Consider the following 23,175-nt stretch of genomic DNA (forward strand, 5'->3'; position numbering starts at 1 on the left):
AGAGCCCTCTACCACCTCCTAGTTTTTCCCCACCCTCGATAGCCATTCTGTAAACAGATGGCTTACCTGTTATATTCCATCCACACTACACGACTTGCCAAACTTTAATTCTCCGCTTAATGTGAGCTAAAGCCCTCCCCCAGCCGCTTTCTTTTATCTGCGAAGCTGATTTTGTTATCCTGAAGTTTATCATTCTTCTTTACATTGTCCGTCGAGGTAGCGTAGCCTTCACGGTGCTCAGTAAGACTTTATGCCCCCTCCAATATGTCGTCCACGGGCGCCTGCTCCGTCCTCATCAATAATGAAAACTGTGCGCGGCTTGACGCCAGAATGAACATGCGCATGACCCGCTTGCAGCACACGTGAATGCATCCATGCGTTGAGAGCTTCTGGTGACAAAAAAAAAAAAAATTCCCACGGTATGTTTCCTGGCAGTATCAGTTAATGCTATTCAGTTATGACGTCACGTCTGCCATTAACGATTTGCTTTAGACTCCTCGTACCCTACACACCCATATTTCGATCGAGTAGACTGGCGGTGCCCTTGGGGTTATCTTGAGGCGGTCTTTTATCTGCGCAACACTCGATATTCGGAGTAACGCTTTTTTTCCTTTTAAAGCCATATGGTTGCATTTCGGGGGGATGGCAACTTTTTCTTCACCCGCGGTACTTGCCAGTGTTTGATAAACACTAGAACACGAAACCATGCATTACCTCCCTGATATTAGGTCTCGCATAAACTCCAGAACAGTTTTCGGCGAGCGGGATATAGACTCAACCACACGAGCTAAAGCGCATGAAAGAGTACGATTGGCATGTTATAACTAATTGCAAGTAACGTCATGTTAACATGTTAATAATATGATGAACAAGGAGGGCGCACGTCATGTTAATATTAATTAGAGGATATCACAGGCAGTACATTACTTAGATATTCAGCAGCACTTTGCGCCGCTTCTAAACTTTTAGACAGAAATGTTTGTAAGCTGCAGCTTCCGACGGTGCTTTTCCATAAACCGCGACTTCTACAAGCAGCCTCTAAGAGAGATGGTTAGATTTCACTCAAGTAAGCTGTGACCTTACTGAAACGCTTAGAACAGCCCGGGCTTCTTCACGTACCAAACCATACGAAAAGCAGGTCTTCAAAGAAAAACTTTGTTCAGACTGAAATGGACCTTGGAAAGCGACAGACGCTTGCACAATTAAGCAAGGACGTGGGAGTGAGCAGCCGTGACTTTGCCCATTTAAGAGGAAAGGAACGACTGGGTTTCGGGGACAAGATGTGAGCGCCAGAAAGGTCTTTAAAAAAGACAAAAGCCGAAAGTGAACTAAGCATGCGGTCGCTCTCACTGTTTCCCGGGCCGCGTCTGAGTTTCCGACAGCTTTGGTCAAACTAATTAGGAACTGTACGTGGCGCCTAACGACTTCTTATGGTTGTTTTTTCTCAGCGCACGTTTTAGTTTCTTTTTTGCGTATTAGCTGCAGTGACGGCAAATTGGCGAGCATCGTTATTCAAAAAACTATGTAACAAAGGAGCCTTGGCAAAATAAACGTCTAGGTCATGCGCTTTGTTCTTACTTCTTTTTTAGACACGAGGCAAAGGAGAAAATTATAGCGAAAGAAAAACTCCCGTGATTTCATGGTCTTGCACCAGCTCCTCTCCGTCGTACTGCATCTTAGATGAGTATTCCAGGCATTTACATTTAAAACAACTTTAAAAAGGATATAACGTAGTTTATGCGGTTCGTTCGCCGAGGCTATTAAATAAAGCAGAGCTCCTGGATACTTTTCTTAAGGAGTGGCCAACGATGGTCGCACTTCGGTGATCACAAAACCGAGCAAAGCTGTCACTCTTCGACGGCAAATACGAAGTTTGAAAACTGCATCTTAGTACAGATCAGAAAAACCACTATCTTTGCTTCGTTTTTTTGTTTTTTTTTTTTGTACGTAGAGTTTGTAACACAAGCTTCAATAGCCGCGGTCTCAACTCCTTTTTGTTCGAATGTTTTTCCGCGAAATCTCCCCTGGAGAAATAGAAAAACATAACAAAAATACAAGTGAACACACTCTTCACGTTTAGCGCAGCGGGAACGGCCATCTGTGTAAGGCGAAAAGTCCTTCAATATTACCGGTTCTACTCTCTCTCTCTCTCTCTCCCCCCCCCCCCCCCCCCCAAAAAAAAAAAAATGCGAATGCTACCTGTTTCAACGTTCGAGCTTTGTGGAGCTGCTCTCCCTCTCTTCCTTTATCTATGTCTTTTTTTCTCTCTCTTTGACCTTTATGTAAATTTTTGAAACTAGTGTCTAGGAGTCGTTCACGCGCATAAAGGAGGCTTTTGATGTCGCCGCGATAGATTTAAGGTATCACAGAGACGGGAGTTTTTAGAATTAATAAGTTGCATCTTGTTTTTCGAATCGGCAGCTTCTTGGGTGGCATGGCTGCTTCAGTAAAATCTTATGACGGTTGCAATAAGAAAGTCAACCTTTAAACTTTATACTAAGATTTGAACGCGCTGAAGAAACTCTCCTCCTTTGAAGGCTGCACTATGCAATGAAGGACTGCTGCGAAACAATTTCTATCACGTGAATTTCTTTAAAGGGTATGGGGAAACGTTGGGTACAGAGTGATTTTTTGTTGTGCATTGCGCACGCATGGATTTCTCGTTTTCATTTTGTACGAAACAAGCGCCACGTGTTGTATTTTGCTTTCATCGAGGATGAGGAGAAGGAATAATAAGAGAAAGCAAAATTTGGAGCTAATTTGGAGCTCCTTTCGGAGGGATTACATTGAATACGATGGCATACGATCTCAGTATTCGTACAGACGCAATTACACAAGTTCTTATCTTCAGGACGACACTCCTTATTCCTTGTTGTCTTCAACCGCCACAGAACAACCCTCCCACCATTCCGCTCTTCAAATGGCCCTAGATCCTTTTCTTCGAATAAAGGTATTCTCCTCCTCCTCCTCCTCCTCCTCCTCCTCCTCCTCCTCCTCCTCCTACTCCTCCTCCTCCTCCTTCTCCTTTTTCCCCCCGAGATATCACCTGATTACGCGTCTGATTCCATGTAATACCACACTACCGCCCATCGGGAACAAAAGAAGGAAAAAGTTTAAAAGACCTCCAATGGCATGTCACTACTCTACAACCAATCATCAGCCATTGTCTAATATGGCGACAGCATTCACACCACTTCCTCCTTGTATGTCCACACTAAATACAATTTCAGAGTCTGTGTTCGTCATGTGCAGTGATAGGGGATGTACACCACTAAGTAATGTGTTGCCCAGAGCATGATGTCGAGCGGACTGCAATGCTCTCAGCGATTCGAAAGCTGGAAGCCCCACACAGCACTCTGGACCACATCGTCTTTCCAAGGGGACATTGGATGCTGCGAAGAGACGTGTCACGCCTTCTCCTAAGCTTCCTTGAGGAGACGGAGCAGGCAAAGTTGTGGTAAAAGGACACTACCTTTGGCTAATTAAGAGGAGCTTGGGCGGAGCGATTGCCGGCATATCCAGCCAGGCTAACGCCGCCTGATCCCACAACAACCACCATCACCACCACCATTCACCACAGATAGAGCAATGGAATCATTTGTCATACAGCACAACTTAGATTCCCTGGGGAGGAGGAGGGGGAATTTGAAGAAATTATCTACGTGAGCATTGCCGGACATACGTGTAAGCCGCTGGGCCTACTTCGAGCCCCCGCTAAACCCGTTTTCAGTGCTGTAAACATGCTGGGCAGTGCCAATATAAGCCAATATAAGCAGTCCGATATTATCCCGATAGCCGAAATGCCTTTCAGCCTTTTGTATATACCTACGGGAGACCCAACGTATCTCTAAAAAAAACTATACATTAGGCCTCTTTAAAGACGGCTTCACTACCGAACACAAACTCCACGCTGGGAAGATATTTTTTGTGGGCGCAAAATAACCGGTCTCATTTGAAAGTGTGAAGCCCCGAAGGTTTTCTTACCATAGTCAATTTCGTGTGCGGCGAAAGTAGAACACATCAAGCGTTACAAATGGAAAGCCAGGCTTCCTTGTTGAATTCACATAGAAATGCTTCGCATTTATAAAGGCGCGGTGGTCTCCAGCATCTTAGCTTACTTGATTGTAATGCTGCTCATATGCAGCAACGAAGAAGGGAGAATGGATGGAAACTTAAGCAAGCCATCGGTAGATTGATGGTCGGCACGCGCTCAATGTGATCTGATCTTATTGTAGGGTTTTACGCACCCACGCAATGCAGGCGATGAGGCGCGCAATAGTGGAGGGCTCCGGATTAATTTTGACCGCCTGGGGATCTTTAACGTGCGCCGAAATCTCGTACACACGGGCGTTTTCGCTTTTCGCCTCCATCAGAAAAGCGGCCGCCGTGGCCGGGAATCGCACCCGAGTCCTCGTGCTCAGCAGCGCAACGCCTTAGCCACTGAGCCACCGCGGCGGGTGGCACGCGTTCAAGGATTGTCGTTTAAAAAGACGCTATGGCTGCCTTCGTTGCCACCTGGACTCGAGAAAGTATTGGTAGTAGCGACCGCGGTAAATCTATCCCTCACAGTTAAGCATATAACCCCAAAAATTGCGCCCAGGAGGAAAAAGTGGACTGTTGCTGAACATTAAAACCAAAATGTTATATCTTGCTGTTGTTGTGGGGCTTCTGTAAAGTGTGCACCGCCACAAAAGGGTTAGTAGTGCTGTGAAGCCCATACATACCGGCACCTCGACATTCGCGTAGAACTTGCGCGCCAAGTACAGACCCAGACGCGAAAGGAAAACCCAAGTTTGGGTTGTTTCTTTACATGTCATTGTCTGTAGTTCGCGCTTATTAATTCATGCATCAGCGCTAATTGGCGCTCACCTCTCAATCCTAATTTAGAAAGGTCCGTCAGGTGAAATAATACATTCACTTAGTACGTGCGTACGTGCGTGCACACTAGTGTCAAGACAACGTGGGGTAGAGACAATGAGTAGCACTCGTGTTGCTGTAAATAAGTCATTCTTGTTCACATGGTAATTCTCCATAATGTGAATTTCCAGAAGGTTGTCGTCGACCATGGTTCATTTGAGAGGCTATAGAAACCGTTGTAAAGTATTGCAGTGTTGCTGTGCAAAACGACCTTATTGCGCGAATAAAACGGTTCATTTTTCGTCATCCGTAGACTAGTTGAACTTTACTCAGAATAACAAGGCATCTTGTTGGAATACAGAAGAATGGGGTAAGATTTTGAAGAATATTCTTGATGTGGACTTCGTCGGAATATTTTTGAATGAAATGTGCGCATCAGAGACTAGTGACTTAGCTCCCTCGTGAATGTCGTGTCGATTTTTTAATGCCGAGCATTAGCTTCCCCGCTCTAACCCGGTTAGCATAACACCCTTTAACGCAGCTTTTCCTTCTTTTTTTGCTTTTTTTTTTATGGTCTAATTACACCAACGTAGCAAGTGTGACACAACAGAGAAGCTGTGAGCTTTCCAAAGCGATTTTCTTCTAAACCCAACAAAGAGATATGAAGTAGCACGGTTACTCAACAACAAACGGAATATGACACTTTGAGTTTCTTGTTTGCTTGATTTTACCACTCGTTGTGCATTTGTAAAACCTGCCGGGGCAGAAATTCGAACATTTTAGAATTAGATGAAACGAACAACCACGCATGACCCTACGAGGCCTGATTTTGTTCAAATTATGTTCCCTGATCCATCGTGCAAAGAAAATAAAAAAAAATACACGCCTTACTTATAAAGGAACAGAAACGAAATCAATAAATATACTCCGATTCTAAACAGCCAAAAATGCACCGAAGGGCTCATTTAAAAGTTTATTGGAACTTGGTCTGAGCAACGCTGCCCTGAGTGATATTTCGAAATATTTTTATTTTCGTTGCCGGGTCCTCAAAGACCGAAGGCTTTTACTCTTACGCTTCTGTTCCTTCTGAATAAGTAGCCTTATGTGTCTCGGCTCAAGAAGCGAATGTCCGGCGGAGCCATCGAAGTCTCCGAGAGTTTGTCTCATTATGTTCCTTTCCTGGCCTCGGCTATACTTTCCCGCGCCAGGGCCCCGCAGTCCTCTTTTGGTCTTCTTCCACTTCAAGACAAGATCCCTGGCTCTTTTTCCGCCCAGGCAGACAATTTGTGATACTTTTTGCAACAAAATTTTGCCGCGATAAAAGCCCGGAGAAGAAAATAGCGACATTTGCCATGACTTTCGCTATGGTGAAACCCCTTTCTTTCTCGTCCGCTTGTAATCGTAGCCCGATTGGCTAATGGACTGCAGATGGAGAGTGCTCCTTGAGAACGAAGAAAAGCGGCTCGGGTGGGCGGCATTGGAGGGTTACGTAAATACGAACCTAGCGCTGTAGATGGCGTGCCAAAAGTATACTCTTTCGTGGCGGCGCTGTTTCTATTTGACAAAACTAGCCATCACTGCAGGGCGTACAAAAGGGGTGCGAGTATTCGACGGAAAAAAAAAAGTGGAAGAGGGGGGGGGGGGGAGCACAAACTTGACTCCATCGAACCGCTCGCTGGCTTTTTCGAGATAACAGAGGAAAGCGCGCCTTTGAAAATGAATCTATTGTTGGTGCACCGCTAAACCATTACTGTAAGGGAGGAGGGGAGGAGGAATGCCTTTAATGATGAAGAGAAGTCCGCCTGGCAGCGAGCTTGACTTGCTGCTCCACATGAACATGAGATGTGCGAAAGTGAAAGGAAGCGAATACACAAAACCGCAGACACTAGAAACGCAAATAAGCACACAAACTGACAGACGCAGGATCACGCACACAGCACACAAACAAGTAAAGTTAAGGCAAACGTTCGCAGGGTTTCTTTCAGGCCGGAGACACTGAGAAATGACACCAAAGCCCGTGTACCGTGTTGTCGCTGCATTTTAGTGCCATGGACCAATGGCGTGGCAAAGCTTCCGTGGTGCATCAGCACGCAGTCCCAAAGTTGTCTTCAAGGCTAGCCGCGGGGTGTCATAACGGGGACACACACACAGTACATGTTCTATGTCCTCACGAACACTCCATACGCGACAGTGAGGGGAGGCAACTCGGCGCGTCTTGTGCAAGTAGTGGCTGGTAAAAGCGACGTTGAGGCGAATGCGGTGTGAACAACTGTTTCTTCGCGCTTTCCCAGGCCACACGGCATGTGAAAAGTGCAGGCGGGATCAATTCTATACAATGGCTGAAAATGTTTTGTTCCGTCCGTCCATATTGAGAGTTGTAACTGCCGCGCCACGGAGTACGCACGTGTCGCGGCGTCACGTCGAGAGAAAGGAATAGGGATGATGACACTAGATTGGGTGTGGGCCGCGCAAGCTGTTACGTCGGCCACCACTATCCCATTCACCCCACAATGTCCAGGTAACCACTGTGACACTACCTCGTGAAGCCAGCTGGCAGTCTGTGTATGCAGGGTGTGTATTTCGTGGGCCAGTTGTTCGCGAGGGAATGATGATAGTTGTTGAATCGCCGCCCGTGAATCTGTGAAAATCACCCACACGAAAGCTTCTTGCCCAAGAATGTACTGCAAAGTGGAGCGCAAGGCAGCAAGTTCTGAGGTCGTAGACGTTGTTTTGTGGCTTAACCTGGCCGCAATTGTGGTCCGCGTCGATGGAACCCAGATTCTGACAGCAGATGATGTGGCCGTCACCGATGCATCAGTGTAGATGTGCTTGTGGTTGGGGCAGCAATTTCACATGTGCTCTAGTGTGAAGTACTTCATGGCTGAAATTGGCAACCTTGATTTACTGCTGATGCCAGGTATTGGGGTGGCAATTCACCAGGGGGAGTACAGCCAGGGCGGGAGATGAAGCGGCGCAGGGCATTTCTGACACAAGGGTGGTAGAGTGTCTTTTACCTCTAAAGTGGAGCTAGAGCTCGACGGATGCCCATGGGCCCTAGTCGCCAGCCGCAGATGTAGGCGAAGCTGCTCCTCTTTCACCAGTAGACTGGGTAAGAAGCGCCTAGACTCTCGTATGGTCCCCAGCGTAGAAGGTGTTTTCGGAAGACCCAGACAAAACCGCAGAACTCGGGCCCGCATACTTTCTAACAGCCTTGTGTTGGACTAGGAAATAGCGCCGAGTACTGGGAGGCTGTATCGGAGCAGTCCTTCGCAGAGTGCGGTGTAGAGACGTAGGAGGGGCCCAACAGAACAGCCTCCTGAGCCGCTGGTCAGCATGCGTAACACCTGAGCAAAGGAGCCCATTTTCTCCTTCAGGAGACGAACGTGAGGGGACCACGTCAGTGACCTCTCAAGTGTTACGCCCAGGAATCGGTGTGAGCCCACAAAGGGTATGGGGACCCCCGCCACTGAAAGATGATAGCGGGAGACATCACGCCTGGTGAAGGCTATTGCCGCACATTTCCTAGCCGAGATTTCGAGGCCGCGTCTTGTCAAAAAGACCGCTATTGAATTGATGGCTTTTTGAAGGCGGGCTCGTAAAACTCGCCTGTTGCGGCCAGAGCTCCAGATGCAGATATCATCAGCATAGAGCGATATTTCAGCAGTAGGTGGCACGCAGTTCTCACTTCCAATAAGGCTGATATTAAACAGGGTTGGGCTTAAAATGCCGCCCTGTGGCACACCTCACGTGAAATTGTGAGGGGATGTTTCGCCATCCTTCGTGGACATAAAGACGGATCTGTCAGACAGATAATCGGATATCCAAGCATACATGCGACCTTCGATGCCTACCGACTCCAATGGAGATCTTATTGTCTCAAGTGCCACAGAGTCAAAGGCTGCTTTAATGTTAATGAACACTGCTAGAGTGATGCGACGCTGGGCTTTAGCACTCTTTATGTCATTGACAAGGGCAAGCACGTTGTCGATGGTGCTGTGAGACTGTCTGAAACCAGTCATCTGTGGGGCATACACGTTCCGCTTTGTCAAGTCACAGTCTAGGCGAGCAAGGACCATCTTCTCCATCAGCTTCCCCACGCAGCGCAGGAGTGCGATAGGGCGGTAAGACTCAATTTCCGTAGGGGTTTTGCAGGGTTCGAGCACAGGAACAAGGCGACCGAGCTTCCAGCCAGGTTCGAGGCGGCCCGTTTCCCAGCTGTGGTTGTATGTGTCGAGAAGGAAGCGCTTAGCTTTGTCTCCAAGGCGCGACAAAGCTCCATGGCTTATGCCATCTGGGCCCGGGGCAGAAGACTTGTTTACGGAAGACAAGGCAGCAAATAGTTCTGCCATTGTGAATGGCTTGTCCATGATGGTCACATTTCCTGAGGGCAAAGAGGCAGCTGTCAGGCTGGCAGGTAAGACTGGAGCCGACAAGGCTGTGACCTTGGCGCAGAAATCTTCAGCGACGTCTAGATTACGGCGGTTCTGTCGCACAGAGATAGAGTAGAAAGGGTGCAGAGCAGTAGGCGGTGCCCATAGGCTGCGTACTAAGCTGCAAATCCTCGTGAGAGGTTTTCGGGGGTCTAATTTTCAGCAGAACGACTGCCATTCCCGCTGAGCCAAATTCTTCATATGTTGCTGTACGTGCCCCTGTGCGCGTCTAGCGGCTTGTATATCTTCGGATGTTCGCGTTTTGCGAGCACGCCTTTCAGCCCTGCGAAGCACCGCGCGGAGCCTTTGGTACTCCGCATTGGCCACAGAGAACCTCGAGGGTAGACGGAAAAACTTCGTACCGGAACCTCTCGCCCGTGTCATGGAGTCTGTTAGGTCACTGTACGATTCAAAATTCCCATCGAGCTCCTCAGTAAGAGCAGAATATAGAGACCAATCCGGGCAACGAATTTCTCGATTGAAGGACCCCCACAGAGACCGTCCAGCAAGATATATGTAGGCAGGTGATCGCTCTCATGTGACTCGATGTCGACGTACCACTTGGCCGTACGGGACAGTCCGAGGTAGGCCATGGTGGCACCGAGTGTGCTCGATACTGCGCCTCGGCTAAACGTGGGTTGACCGGTATTAATGACAGTCAAGCCGTTACGGCAAGCCGCATCGAAGAGGCGCCTGCCTCTAACTGTGGTCTTAATGCTGCCCAGGAGGGATGGTGCGCGTTAAAATCTCCAGTTAACACGTGTGGTGCCGGTGTCGTGCGTACAATGTGCTGGAGCCGATCCACGTTAAATGCAGCATCAGGTGGAATGTATGCCGCGATAAGGGTAAACTGCTGCGCATAACTTTTAGTAGTCGCTGTGACATACTCGTTTGTGTAGTCTGGAGCCAAGGTATGCTCCATGTACGTCAGGTCGTTCCTGATCGCGAGCAGAACTCTTGAAAGAGCCTCACCCGTTCTAGACTGCGAAACAGTGTAGCCAGAGAGCCAAGTGTTTGCGCGTAACCGCGTCTCTCATACTGCGATGATTGGAAAGCGGTGCTACTGTATGAACCGTCGGAAGTCCGGAAGGCGGCTCCTAAGACCGCAGGCATTCCATTGAAACACAGTGGCCTTGTATTGGTGCCACAGCTCCTGTGGCACCAATTCCAGAGTTTTTGGTGCCACAGCTCCTATCGCCATTGCGTGGGGAGAGGCAATACAAGGTCAATGATTGTGCCTATGCCCTTGGCCACCGGAGATGAGAGCGGAGCCAGGAAAACTTGAATGGCCTCCACAACTGAAACTATGAGCGTAGAAATGTTGCCAGCGTTTTGATGGACACGGCACCCGGGCCTCTTCTGGTTTGCCTGCTGACCAGAAGACCCCTCTGGCACTGTCACACTCGATGACGCAGCTGCAGGCGCCGTCACGCTTGAGGACGCAGCTGCAGGTGCAGCAAACGACTCCAACATCTCCATGGATGCCGACTCGGATGACGGCGTGGGTGTCGCTGTAGTGGGCGCCGCATGTTTCACATGTCCGCAAGCAAGTAGGGGCGGGAATTCATCGCCGAAGCTTGCATCGAAAGTGTTGGAGGCTGGCGGTTGCCTTTTGACGGCCTTCTGGGTTTCTGAAGAGGACTTTTTCCAAGCAGCACCCTTCCCCCGCTGCTTATGCAGGGTCACCTTCACTGACTTGTAGTCAATGTTTTTGTCACCCTTAAGCTTGTGTATAGCCTTCTCTTTCCGAAAGACCGGACAGGGGGCAAACGTCGGCTCATGACTGTTCCCACAGTTGGGCACCCAAGATTATCAGTGTCACACGCAGAACTTTCGTGACTGCCACCGCACCGAGCACAGCGGCTGGGGAGTCTACACATGGTTGCCACTTGGCCAAAACGCTGCCACTTGGTGCATTGCCTGGGCGTATCAACATAAGGATATACGCGGTAGCGCGTATAGCCTAGAAAAACGTATGCAGGCGCTGTTTCAGTGGCAAATGCAATCCGCACGCTCTTGGATAACTTGCCTAGGCGACCCACAGATTCGACAGGTGTTTTCTGGCGCAAAGCTACGAGGATTTCAGGGTCCGACAGATCAACTGGAACATCCCTGATCACTCCTGCTCCGCACTGACTCGAGCGAGGCTCATACGCCTGGATGGGGATGCCCTGAATGGTTTTTATGTTCAGGAGACGTGCAGTAGCGTCAGCGTTGCGCGTGTCCACTGCTAGAAGATTGAGCCGTTAGTTTGGCCTTACTTGAAGGACTCCATCTGGTGCCATAGACTCAAGGCCACTTTTCAGAGCGAGCGGGTTGAAACGGGTAATGACGCCCTCCACCTTTGTGGGTTTGAGAATTACTACACGCCCGTGCTTCGGAAATTTCATTATAGGCTGGCAGCTGAGAGTCAGATACTGTCGCTTAGAGCCACGTCGCTGTTTAGCAGGCATCACGGTCTGGAAGTCTTCTTGTTCATCCGTACCCCTCCAGTTTTCTTGAGCATAAATAATTGTGGCAGAGGTTGCATCTGTCATGTCTAAGAAGGCATCCTCATCGTCCGGCAGCGGTTGATCAGACGGGCAAGGAGATGAGAGGGGACTTTCCTGACCAGCTGGTATCGGAGAAGATTCCAATCAGAAAGCGTTAGGAGCGTCTTCCGAGGCGTTAGGAGCGTGTTCAGATGTCATTTCGGAGGTTGACTGATGAGAGGGCTTCATCTCCAAGTGACCGGTAGCAGCCCCCGGAACGGGGTCAGAGGGGTGACATCCAGAGGTTGCACCCGGCAGCAGACTAGGAGGCGAGCCCGGCGGCAGCCCTGGCGGGGCTGCGCCTGCCGCAGGAAGCATGTCCTTGGGCGGTGTGACGCACAAAATTCGACACTCAAAACGTCAAAACTTATTTAAAATAAACTGCAAGGAGAGACAAGTGCAGAAGTGTTTACAAGAGCATCACCGGCGCACTGCAGGGCTTTTAGGGGCCAAGCCCCTTAGGGGCTGGAACTGTCGGCGTCTCATGTCGTCGTCGTAAGCGTTGTCTTATGTATGCACGGTACTGAAACACCGGGAAACTGGTTTGCGCCTCACGCTAGAACATAACGCGTACTAAAAAAAAAAAAACACTGCGACACTCGTTTACGCCTTGCACTGGAGTGGTCCGTAACGCGTACTAAAAAAACCACCGGGACACATGTTTACGCCTCGCGCTAGAGAGCTTCGTGCTTCAAAGACGGGAGACTTTTACATCAAATCTGTATAACGTATACCCCCAACGGTTTCATCTCCGTTGGCAAAAACGCCAAGGCACCAAGAATACACTTATACACTGCACCGAAGGTTTCACGTTAGTGGAGATGGCCCGAGATTTTGTCGTTGTGCTCTAGCGGCAAATGGTCACATGAACAAACACAACTCTTATAAAAGCGGAGGGCTTATATATTTTATTACCAAAAAAAGGCACCAGTGTTGGCATTCTCGTGCCCAAAGATATTCATCATACATCAAGCACACTCGATGCCCCCGAAAAAAATGACTCCATAGCATTCTATCACTGAGAATGGGCAGAGCACAGCGGTGTCCTGGCGCCCACCGCGGCGGCGCTTCCAGCCGTTGTACGCTTCCAACCCGCTGCCTCATCCAGCGGCGCAGTAGTTATTAGCGAACCGGTGCGCTCTCTCTGCCGGCACTGGGGCTGCTTCGCTCTTCTATTCGTTGAAGAAGATGGCAACGCCGCAAAACCGCCAGAAACTCATACGCGTAGAGATATAACCCGAGAATAATTTCGGTAGTCCTAAAAACATCGTTGAAATATAGACGGCTAACCACAGTTATTTGTGCTTAGGACGCGCCAGGAACACAGTAGGGTGATCTAGATCGACTGTAAAACTCCTAGCCTGCAGAACGGTATGCCAAGGTTCTCAACTGGTGCTTTAGAGTTCAAAGTTCCAAAATGTAACCGGAGATAGGTTACAATAATGCGTTATAAGAACACTGTCCCATCCATCCGTGGACGCTGTTTGATACGTCTAGTTCTCTGAGCACCACCGAAAAAAAAAGTATCGTTCAAGTGTGCCTTACATGAAAATATCGCATAAAATTGTCCATGGGAGCATTTTTATTTCCTGTGTTTTGACCATCAACGTTTTTGTTTCTAAATATCTTATTTCGTAATGAAGGAGCTTAAAACTCACAGTGTGCAACCAGTTCTCTCACTGATGTCTGGCGACCATCTTTTGAACATCAAATGTTTTTGTTTCTAAATTTCTTATTTAGGAATGACGGTGCTTTTAAAACTCACACTGTGAAACGAGTTTTCTTACCGATGTCTGGCGACCAAAGTTCTGTTATAGAAAATATAATACCTACGAGGGGAAACAAGAGCGGAAATGACCGTAACTAGACCTTTATTTCTTGTTATTTTTTTCTCAGGCCAATTCCAGTTCGCCTGTTTCTCGTCAAGTTCGGCGAACGGCTGATACTTGCCATCCCGTAATTGGAAGAAGTAGACCCTGCGGAAATGGCCGAAACGCAAGAGAACGACGAAAGTGGGATACAGGACTTCGGAGGTCATGTAAAAAAATGCAATCACAATAAAGAAAATTAAAATTAATGGAAAAAATCAGGAGGCTACGTAGAATCTTTTACTCTCTCTTTTTTCCTACATCAGCAAAAGGCTCGCCTACATCCAAGCTTGGTTGTATGTTTTCTTTTTAAAGTTCCGGTCTCCCAGGCCAGTGATAGCAATGACATCTCGACGGGCCCGATGTTTATATGATTTGAAAACTTTTGGTAATGAGTATATTCTTTGTTCTATTGTTCTTTTATTTGATGGCTTTGTATTCGTTCTATAGTAATGTCCTCGCTGTAGAGGCTTGCGAAAATAATAAACTTTTTTCTTAGTGCTGCCTCGACTGGTGCAAAGACAGGAGGCTTAAGGAGCATAGTTGCCATTAAGGCTGTGATTTAAGCTGTAATGAGCTGCGCAACACAGTTAGACCTTGACAACCTTGAGGTGACAAATTTTATTCCAAGCTGATTCTACATTTTAAAGCGCAGCTCTAGTGTCTTCGCTGGTGCCGTTGTACGACAATACGCCCTGCAGAAAAGCCAACTTTCCCTGACGATGATGACGAGTGATCGTGGGTGAAGTGGAATAAAGAAGTGCTTCCCGTGGCCAGAATCGAACCTGGGTCCTTAGCATTTTGAAGCTGGCGTATATACGATTTCTCCATTTCGACATGGTCGAAGCGGCTTGAAAAACGCAGACGACAACCAAAGGATCCGTAACGACAAAAATGGCGTTGCTCTGCGTGTCGTAAGGCTGTTAGCGACAAGACGCTAGGCCTAACTTTCCAATTTGAGGTTTAGGACTTTAGGCCTAACGTCACATTTTAGGGTTTAACCCCTCAAACTGGCACCCACTCAAAAAAGTGCTCACAGAACGCCAAATAGCAGGCACCGATTCGCGTCGTAATCCCCATACCCAAAAGTTAGGCCTACGGAGTGCACAGCGGAGAGTTGCTGTGGGTATACTAGAAAAGTGGTGCGTACCTCCTGAGTACCACATACTGGCAGTGTGGGATCGGCCAACCAAAGAATCCACCATGAGACAGCCTCGCGTGCAACCATCGTCGTCGTTTGACGGACGGGTGGCCCGTTTTTATTTCCAAACTCGAGACGTTCGTCTCGTTCTAGAAAAGTTCGCGCGTTGGCCTAAACACGTATTTTTAGTGCTACCAATGGGCCTTTCGTGGCGGGCATAAAAGTGGCAACGCGCATGTGTTCCCTTGATAGCGGCCGTCCGTTATAAAATCACCACTAGACCAAAAATCACTTTATCGCTCTGTTTTTCTAAAACTGACTGAAACTCCTTAGGAAGTCAAATGAAGGACAACGCTTGTATATTCTAGGGAAGAGACCTACCCTTTGTTACATTGTGCATGCGTGGCTAAGGTCCTTCGTGTCCAAGATGTGTCTTGGCACGTAAAATATCACCTAGTTCCTTTTCACCCCAATCTGCTTTCCAAACTTCGACATTGATTTTGCCTCTACGGTCAACACAAGATATCGTCAATTTTTTCCGCTAGCAAGCCCAAAGTTGAAAAAAAAAATCGTGACTGCGCTTCAGCTTCCTAGCCGTTACAAATACGGGGAATAAGCATAAATGCATCCGGGATCAAGTCCAGGTCACTCAGAAATTTGGAATACGCCTCAGCTATATGGAGTCCGCCTCAAAATTACCTAATCAATGACCTTGAATCAATTCAAAATCGCTCAGCCCGATTCATACATTCGTCATATTCTTATGACATTAGTGTTTCATCCTTAAAAGCCCAATCTGGATTACAGCCACTTTCCCGTCGACACCGCATAGCCACTCTTTCCCTGTTTCACAAGCTGTTCCATTCGCCCCTCAACCATCCCCCATACGTCATCTCCCAACGTACATTTCGCACCGTACCAGCCACCCCCTCCAAGTTTCCCGTTACCGCACTTGCTACCTTCTCCGCGTACTTCTTTACGCGTGCTGTGAAGGACTGGAATGACCTCCCAAACCACGTCGTCACAATCACCTGCCCATCAACTTTCACTAAAAATGCAACGACTCATCTCTGTCAGTGAGACCTTATGGCAATGTATATATCCACCCCTATGTAGCAATATTTTATACCTTGTATACGCCCCTTATATAGCAAAAGTTTTTTTATCCTGTATACCAACCCCTTATGTGGCAAATGTTTTGATACCCTGTATATCCACCCCTTATGTAATACCCCCTTGCGGGGTCTTTGAGGAAATGAAATATGATGATGATATGAAATCAACTGAGGAGACGTCCCTGCGTCAGTCAATTGAGCAATGACGGGACTGCCAGCGACTCATCGAGTACTATGACAAACCCACCAGCTTTGTTATCGTACAACGTCATTTACGTTTATAGAGGGTATTCGCTGAAAAGTTTATCTGCCAGTTTCTTCGCTTGGCAACACTGCAAACGCCCATGTCTGTGCCGAAGCGGCACAGACATGGCGCGGCTTGTGCCACTGTGCCCGCACCACGCAGAAAAGAAAAAAAAAAAAAAAACGGGCGTGCATCGCCGACCCAGTTTTAACCCGATTCTCGGTGGTGGTGTCAACACTTAGTCGAACTAACTCTGGAGTTGAGGCATTACTTCTCGTTCGGTGTGGGACAGTTTGGAACATCAAACTCATGACGTGTGCTTAGCACGGAGAAGTACCGCCATTTTTCGGAGCCCGACGTAACCAGCGACGGCGCACACACATGGTTTCCCGCATGCGTGCTGGGAATGGACAAATTTATTTCGTACTTATGCACTAAAGACTATGGTGGAGGAGATTGGTGGTAGGGGGAAGTGTAGCAGAGAAACCATTGCTAGCATATAAAAACTAGAGCTTGAGCGCTGAGCTTTCGCCCGATTCTCGAAAATTTGGCACCCCTTAACCTTGTCTGAAGTGGAAACACCGGATGCTTGGAGACTAAATTGATATCATGGTTTCTGTGGCCGTCGTGCGGAAACTCGCAGTCTGTGCTCATTATGAGCGCCAGTAGACAGTAACCAGGTCGATGCGAGGAGATGGGGAAGTAACCTGGCTCTCGCAACAATTTTTGTGTGTTCGACAGGGCGTTGCAACACAAATTGGGCACTTTAATATGAATCGCGTAGTTTTATTGTTAATGGGTGAAAGCCTGATTAGTGCGCATGAAAGACCGGCTATCTCAAACAACCCCAGTTCGGACCGAATTATCACATTGTTGTTTTGAGCGTTGAAGCTGAGACCGCTTCCGTGAGGTGTACCGTACCGCATTCATTCATTCATTCATTCATTCATTCATTCGTTCGTTATTGGGGCTGGAGATACAAACGAACAAGTCAAAAATTTTTATAAGTATATTTTAAAAATCTGGAAAAGTACACTCACGACAATTTTTCGGTGCTTCGAGCATAAGAAATAAGCAGTCGGTTGAAAACTGCTGCGAAGAAAGAAGAGAAATAAGGGCGCACCTAATAATTACCACAGTTTATGCGTGCGCGCCAATTATTCAAAGAAGATAACCCACAGCTTTGGAGAAGTATTACTCCTGATTATAGCTTTCATACTTCTGTGAGGGCAACCGCCAGCGCATAGCATAGCACGGTATTCTGGGGTGGCTGAGGTGAGCTCCCAAAGTTTCCCCTGCCAGAAGACTTCCAGCCAAACATTTAATGACCAACAAGAATTCATGAAAGAATAATAATAAATTATGGATGCGCTGCGCTGACACCGCCCTAATCCGGACATCATTTCCCCCCTTGGCAGTCGACGGGCGCAAATATCAGTAGTAAATAAAAAAAAAAAAAACTTGGAACACTTACCTGGCGGAAACCTTAGCTACTGTCTCTCGTACAGAAATCCTTTGCAGCCAAGTCTTGTACGACACCCAAGGGTGAAATTGAAATGGAAATGAGCTTCCAAATCGCGTGTGTCATTTCTGAAAACTGTTCTTACTTTTATTTTTTTGTGTGTGTGTTCAGCTTGGAAGGTTCTTGAAAGAGACGCACTGTGCGTATCCAACTCTTTCTCTTTTTATTCCTCGGTTCTTCCTGGCTAAAAAAAAAAAGTATACCGAAAAGACGTCTTTCTTCTTATTCGAAAGGCGAGAGGTAAGAAAACGCCTTCTCTAAGGGCGCAGCTCAAACTCACACACAAGCTCGAAGCACGAAAGAAAACTATGGGTAAATACATCATCGTTCCTTCCTCCCGAGTCTTGAAGGGGGGATTACGTAGGTTGGAGCCGCCACTGGTTGTCATCCAATAATGAAGAAACTAAAACTGAAGTTGCCAGCGTAGGCGGGAGCGTTTCGTTTTTTTTTTTTTTTTTGCTGTGTATGGCTTCACGCGAAACAATTTATGCGATTGTGACTGTCGCAGCCTATACGCTTATTTCCGGGAAGTTGTGCGCTGATTCGCAGGCAAAGCCTAAACGGATTACGTAATTTTGGGAAGCTGAAACTTTTTGAAAGCAATGGTAGCACCCTGAACATTTATTGTTTTAAAGCTCTTCAAAGAAAAAAAAATGATTAAGAATTATAGCGGTAAGATTGCCTTTTTATGATTAGGGAAAACGATTGGGTTTTCCTCGACTTCAGTTACTTCCCATAAAACGAATTTGCAATCTTACAGCTAGAACTCCGCTTTCGGGGGAGTTCTACAACATCGGATTCACCTGGGTGTTAAGACCTGCAAACTGCAAATTTCTTCGCTTTGCGGCGTACAATAGAAATACATACCGGTTGTGCTAAGCCGGTTAAGTTACGAAATAAATAAATAAGTACAGTTCGGCAGGCTTAATTTCGATCCTGTTCAGCCCCGCTTGGACCAACCCAGTAACCAAAGCAGTGTAGCGATTGTGAACCGGTTACGCCAATGTAAAGTCCTTACCAAGAGCAAAATTGATAGCAGAGCTTGGATAGCAGAGCTTGGATTTCTGGAAAAGAACTAGCCTGTGGAAGGAAATCGATGATCGAACGGAGCGCTAAAATGAGAGTTTGTATTAGGACCTTGTCAGATATTTTTTCACCAGACTGTAGAACTGGGGGCCTCTCCAGTCGTGCACAAACGCTTTGGGTCTGCCGGAAATGTGTATCCGAGGGTCACTGATGTAATGAATCCGCCATAGGGGCCGAGCCTGAGGTCACCGTAGCCCACTTATGTACCAAATTTTCTAAACGAGGTGCAGGCCGGGCTGTCTGACATGATGAGTCAGCGGTGAGTTCAGCATCTGTTCCTCGCGATGTCGACAGCTGGTCTTGAAATGAGGCATTGCCTTTAGTGTTACATGCGTTCGGCTTACCGCGCCTCAGTATTAGTGATTTACTGTGCATAATTATATGCTTTTTTGCTGCTGTAGTAGCTTTTTTTGCGCGGAAATTTTCGAAAGTAGCTGCATGCGATGCGCGCAGTTGGCACACTTCGCCTCTCTCCTTGATTGGCAAACCTTGTGACTGTGGGGTCCAGAGCACATCTTGCAACGCAAGGGTCCGCGACAAAACTTGGTAATGATTCCATGGCGCTGGCATTTCTAGCATTGTACCGCTGTTCCCAAGTGCTCTGTGACAGGGTGGCTATTAAAGCCCAGGAAAATACGTGTGGGCTAGGGTGGTCTGGTCGAAACTGTAATACAATGCTTCGAAGGGGACCCTCTTCCACTCAGCCATCTTTCCCGGAACAAAAAGCCTGTGACAATATACAGATATAACCCCTGCGTCCTTACGGTACTCAAGTAGGCAGTTTACTGTGTACTCTATGGGTGCGTCCGTTATACGGCCGAAGTTGAGGCAGTAAGAGCGGGGAATTTCGGCTTTGACTTCTAGTGAAGCTATCTTGAGGGTTTCCAATAGCCGCTGAGCAGCAACCAGAGAGGGAACATTGAGAGAGAGGCTGCCATCTCGGCTGATGCGATGATTTAAAACTTGTTCCTTAGAAACTACAATGACCTTTCTAGCCACCATGTTCGGGTTCACTTTCCGAAAAGACGCCTCAGGCGCAACTGTCTCGAACAGAATTGGGATGCCCGATGGCCTGCTCTTCTGGTATGTCACCGTTGTAAATGAACCGCCTTCACCATCTTTATTGGCATCCATTTCCTCTGGCACAGAGCCCACTGTCGTTGCCTCGTCGTAATGAGAACAGTCGACTCAAGCTTTCTCGGGAGGCGCACTATCGCCACTAGTTGCATCCAGGGCTTCCTCACATTTATGGTAGTGATCCGAAATGGGATGACGGATTTCTGGTGGTACAGAGCCACCACTTGGAACGCCTTCCGGCACGATGTCTTGAGGATCCCTCATGAGGATCCTTGGGCGGGGACGGGTCAACGATGAGACATGGAGGCGCCAGCAGTGGTCGGTTCATGGCCTCGCAAGAAGGCCCATCGGGCCGGTCCCCGGTACTAAGGGTTGCATTGCTTGATCGCAAACAGGCAAAACGTCGAACAGACAAGGTCTGTCTGCTGGGGTACGGTCGTTAAAAGAATTCTAAAGAAAAGCAAACCGAAGCTTATAACTGCCAAAACTAAAGCATAAATACAAAAAAATTAAAGCCGTTCCACCCAACGTGAAAGCTGTCGGAAGTGCGGAGCCCTGATTATCCAGAGAGGCTGTGGCGCCGTTATCCACTCAATGCTACGCCCCTCACTCCTCTGTTGATGAATTGAACAGAGGTTTGTCCAACGCAATTCTCATTTCCCGCCTTCGAAGTGCTAGCGCGCCCTCTGCCTGGAACAGCGCGAGCGGGGGTTCTGTTCTTTTTGTGCTTGCCTTCATCTCACAGGTGCCGGAGCCTTACTTCGCAGTTTTGAACGCGTGTCTTCAGTGCCCACGTTTTTCGCTTACTATCGCACAAATCAACCCAACGAGCCTCCCTAACTAAAGGAACGCGGGGGCTGCCGGTTAATTACTGGATGTAACGAAATTGACAGAAGTTCGCAATTTTTCGTTACATGCAGGTTTTAAGTTAAGGCTAACGGGAATGAAGCAGAAATGAAGCCAAAATGCTAGGAATCAGTGAAGCTGAACTCCCCCTTCATGGATTTATTTCACAGTGAAAAACTGCCTGAGTTGCGCCTGCTGCTTTCGCACGAACGTAGGCACAACATTGCGCTCCAAAGAAGCAAAGTCGCTTACCCCCGTGTTAACAAACTTAACTTAAAGGAGCACCGACACGAAAATTTTATGTTACACTTTTATTGCTTTTATTTATGCTTAATGGCCTGGCGAACCTGAAACAGCACTTCAAATACTTCAGTGCGCGATAGATAATTACATTGAATGGCCTGGAAATCGTTTGTTTCAAATTCCCGCGCTTTCATGCCGAACGGCGCATATGACAGACTCCCTGCCTGACCTCACCGCTTTGTGCGGACGTCACCGGCGCCCACTTGAGAGGGAGTTGCTCCCGCTCGCCGCTCGTGGGGCCGAGCGCATGAAGTGACGTCACGAGATTTTGACGAGCGCTGCCGCGTCACTTCTTTTGGCTCTCCCTGGATGATGTCACGCTGATGTCCATTTGCTGAGTGCCGCTCCGCGCACTGCTCCGTCGGCGCGATGAATGAGATCCAATTAAACTATGTTCTTCGCGTCGCAGGCCGCTCATATTTCACGCAGGGTATTCTGTTGAGTGAAGGAAGTGAACTGTGCAATAATATTAACGCCGAAAATTGGTGTCAGTGCTCCTTTAAGCATTACTTTTGCGCTGTCACACTTTTCAGTGGCTTAATGCGTTTCAAGAACCAAACGTATGCTGAAAGGTGCCTTTTTGCATACTTGGTGCTCTTTACCGCACTCAAGATTGTTGAGATAGTGATAGCTGGGTTACTCTACTGGGCGCCAACATTCTGCTTTTTCGCCGGCGTAGACGCCATTTAAAATTCAGAGCTTGTCTGGAAAAGACACAAATTTTCATTTTCTGGCAGCAGAACTTGCCACCGACGAATGGATAGCACAGATAGCAGTAGAGACGCGTGACTGCACACCGTCAGGACGGCCTGGCATTTCAAAACTTAAGTCTCGAACCGAAACCGAACTCACACGTAGAAAGGCACGGGAGTTTGTGATACAGGCGAACAAAAAAAAAACGTGAAGTGTAGTTACTCTTGCTACCTGGTGTGGTGTCACGCTACTCAAGCAAAACCAAAAGGGGATGCTATGTTAACCACGGGATGGCCCCAGCCGCTCCGCTCATCATCATCATCCTGACAAATTTTGTTTTTAGGCGATTCTAAACGTTTTCGTTGCTGTCGGCTAATTACAGTAGTGCTTGTATTCGCTAAATTAGTTAATTTCTCCGGCCAGTTTTGCAGTAGAAGTGCTAAAAACAATGACTGATCAGCTTGCGGACTTCGTTGTAGCATGGTTACCCCCCGCAACGTTTCGTCACAAAGAGGTCGCTCGCACATTGGCTTCAATGGGGGTGACAAGGGGAATTGAAAAACTTCGTTAAATCCAAGAATTTTTAACATAGAGGTTCGTTACATTCAGGTTTAACTGTACACAGATTTTACCTCAAATTTACCTACAGTTTTCTTTGCGCTAAATAATGGGGAGATGTATGACAAGTGCCATCTGTTCAGGACTTTCGAACGCTTAATTCTATATAACCCGCTTGGTTTCCGAAGCTTCTGTGTTACGCCGTTACGCCGTTACGCCGTGGGGCTCTGTTTGGGCTCGTTATGTGCCTACTTCACCTAACTGCGGCGGTGGCTAGACATCGTCACAGCGAACGAGCTACGACGTCAAGGCGGGAAACTAACGTGTTCTGCACTTAAAAGAGGACAGCTGATGAAGGAAGCTGGCCTGTAGCTTCTTCATCTTGCTCGGATTTTGCGCTCCCAGCCGAGAGACGCCGCACAAGATTTGCGCATACCACAGGCATTTACGCTTTTGGCGTCTTGCTACAATTCACACCCGCCGCAAGGGAATGCTACCTGCATCCCTCTAAGAATGACTGAATATCATATAAGAATAAACAACGCGGCGCTTACTGCCGCAGTGAGGAGAAGCTCTTGCTATTAGCCCATGTTCGAGTGGCAGGACTTGCCGAACAACTCACATTGTATTTAGATGTGGACGCGGATAATACAAGACGCGTTCATGTACACCGTGCCATATCCACAGGATCATAGGAAACGTGCATGACCGTCGGAATAAGTCGGGGACTTAAAAATATGCTTCTTGCAGATGAGAACTTGCTTCGCGCCTTAAATGCACCATTCAAGCCCTGAGACGAAAAAAGGCGTAATTATGATTCAGCGTGTATTTTATCCCCTATGAGAGTGGTTAAAGCAGGTGTAGAAGTAGTATAGTCCAATTGGTTAGGCTCAAAGAGAGCGAG

At 47.8% G+C, this 23,175-nt stretch overlaps 1 protein-coding gene and 1 long non-coding RNA gene across 2 annotated transcripts in view; one reads left to right on the forward strand and one right to left on the reverse strand.

The window, feature by feature from the left end:
- LOC144175243 (cell adhesion molecule Dscam1-like) overlaps positions 1-23,175 on the reverse strand; it is a 328,801-nt gene that overhangs the window by 135,926 nt on the left and 169,700 nt on the right. The gene's annotated exons all lie outside the window — the stretch shown is intronic.
- LOC144174537 (uncharacterized) overlaps positions 1-23,175 on the forward strand; it is a 31,893-nt gene that overhangs the window by 4,720 nt on the left and 3,998 nt on the right. Inside the window, exon 2 of the long non-coding RNA XR_013323491.1 lies at positions 13,715-13,851. This is a non-coding gene — a long non-coding RNA (uncharacterized LOC144174537). The remainder of the gene's footprint in view (positions 1-13,714; positions 13,852-23,175) is intronic.

Source organism: Haemaphysalis longicornis, unplaced genomic scaffold, assembly GCF_048455015.1.
Source record: "Haemaphysalis longicornis isolate Haplotype H1 unplaced genomic scaffold, Haemaphysalis longicornis Haplotype H1 scaffold_3, whole genome shotgun sequence".
NCBI classification, from domain to species: domain Eukaryota; kingdom Metazoa; phylum Arthropoda; class Arachnida; order Ixodida; family Ixodidae; genus Haemaphysalis; species Haemaphysalis longicornis.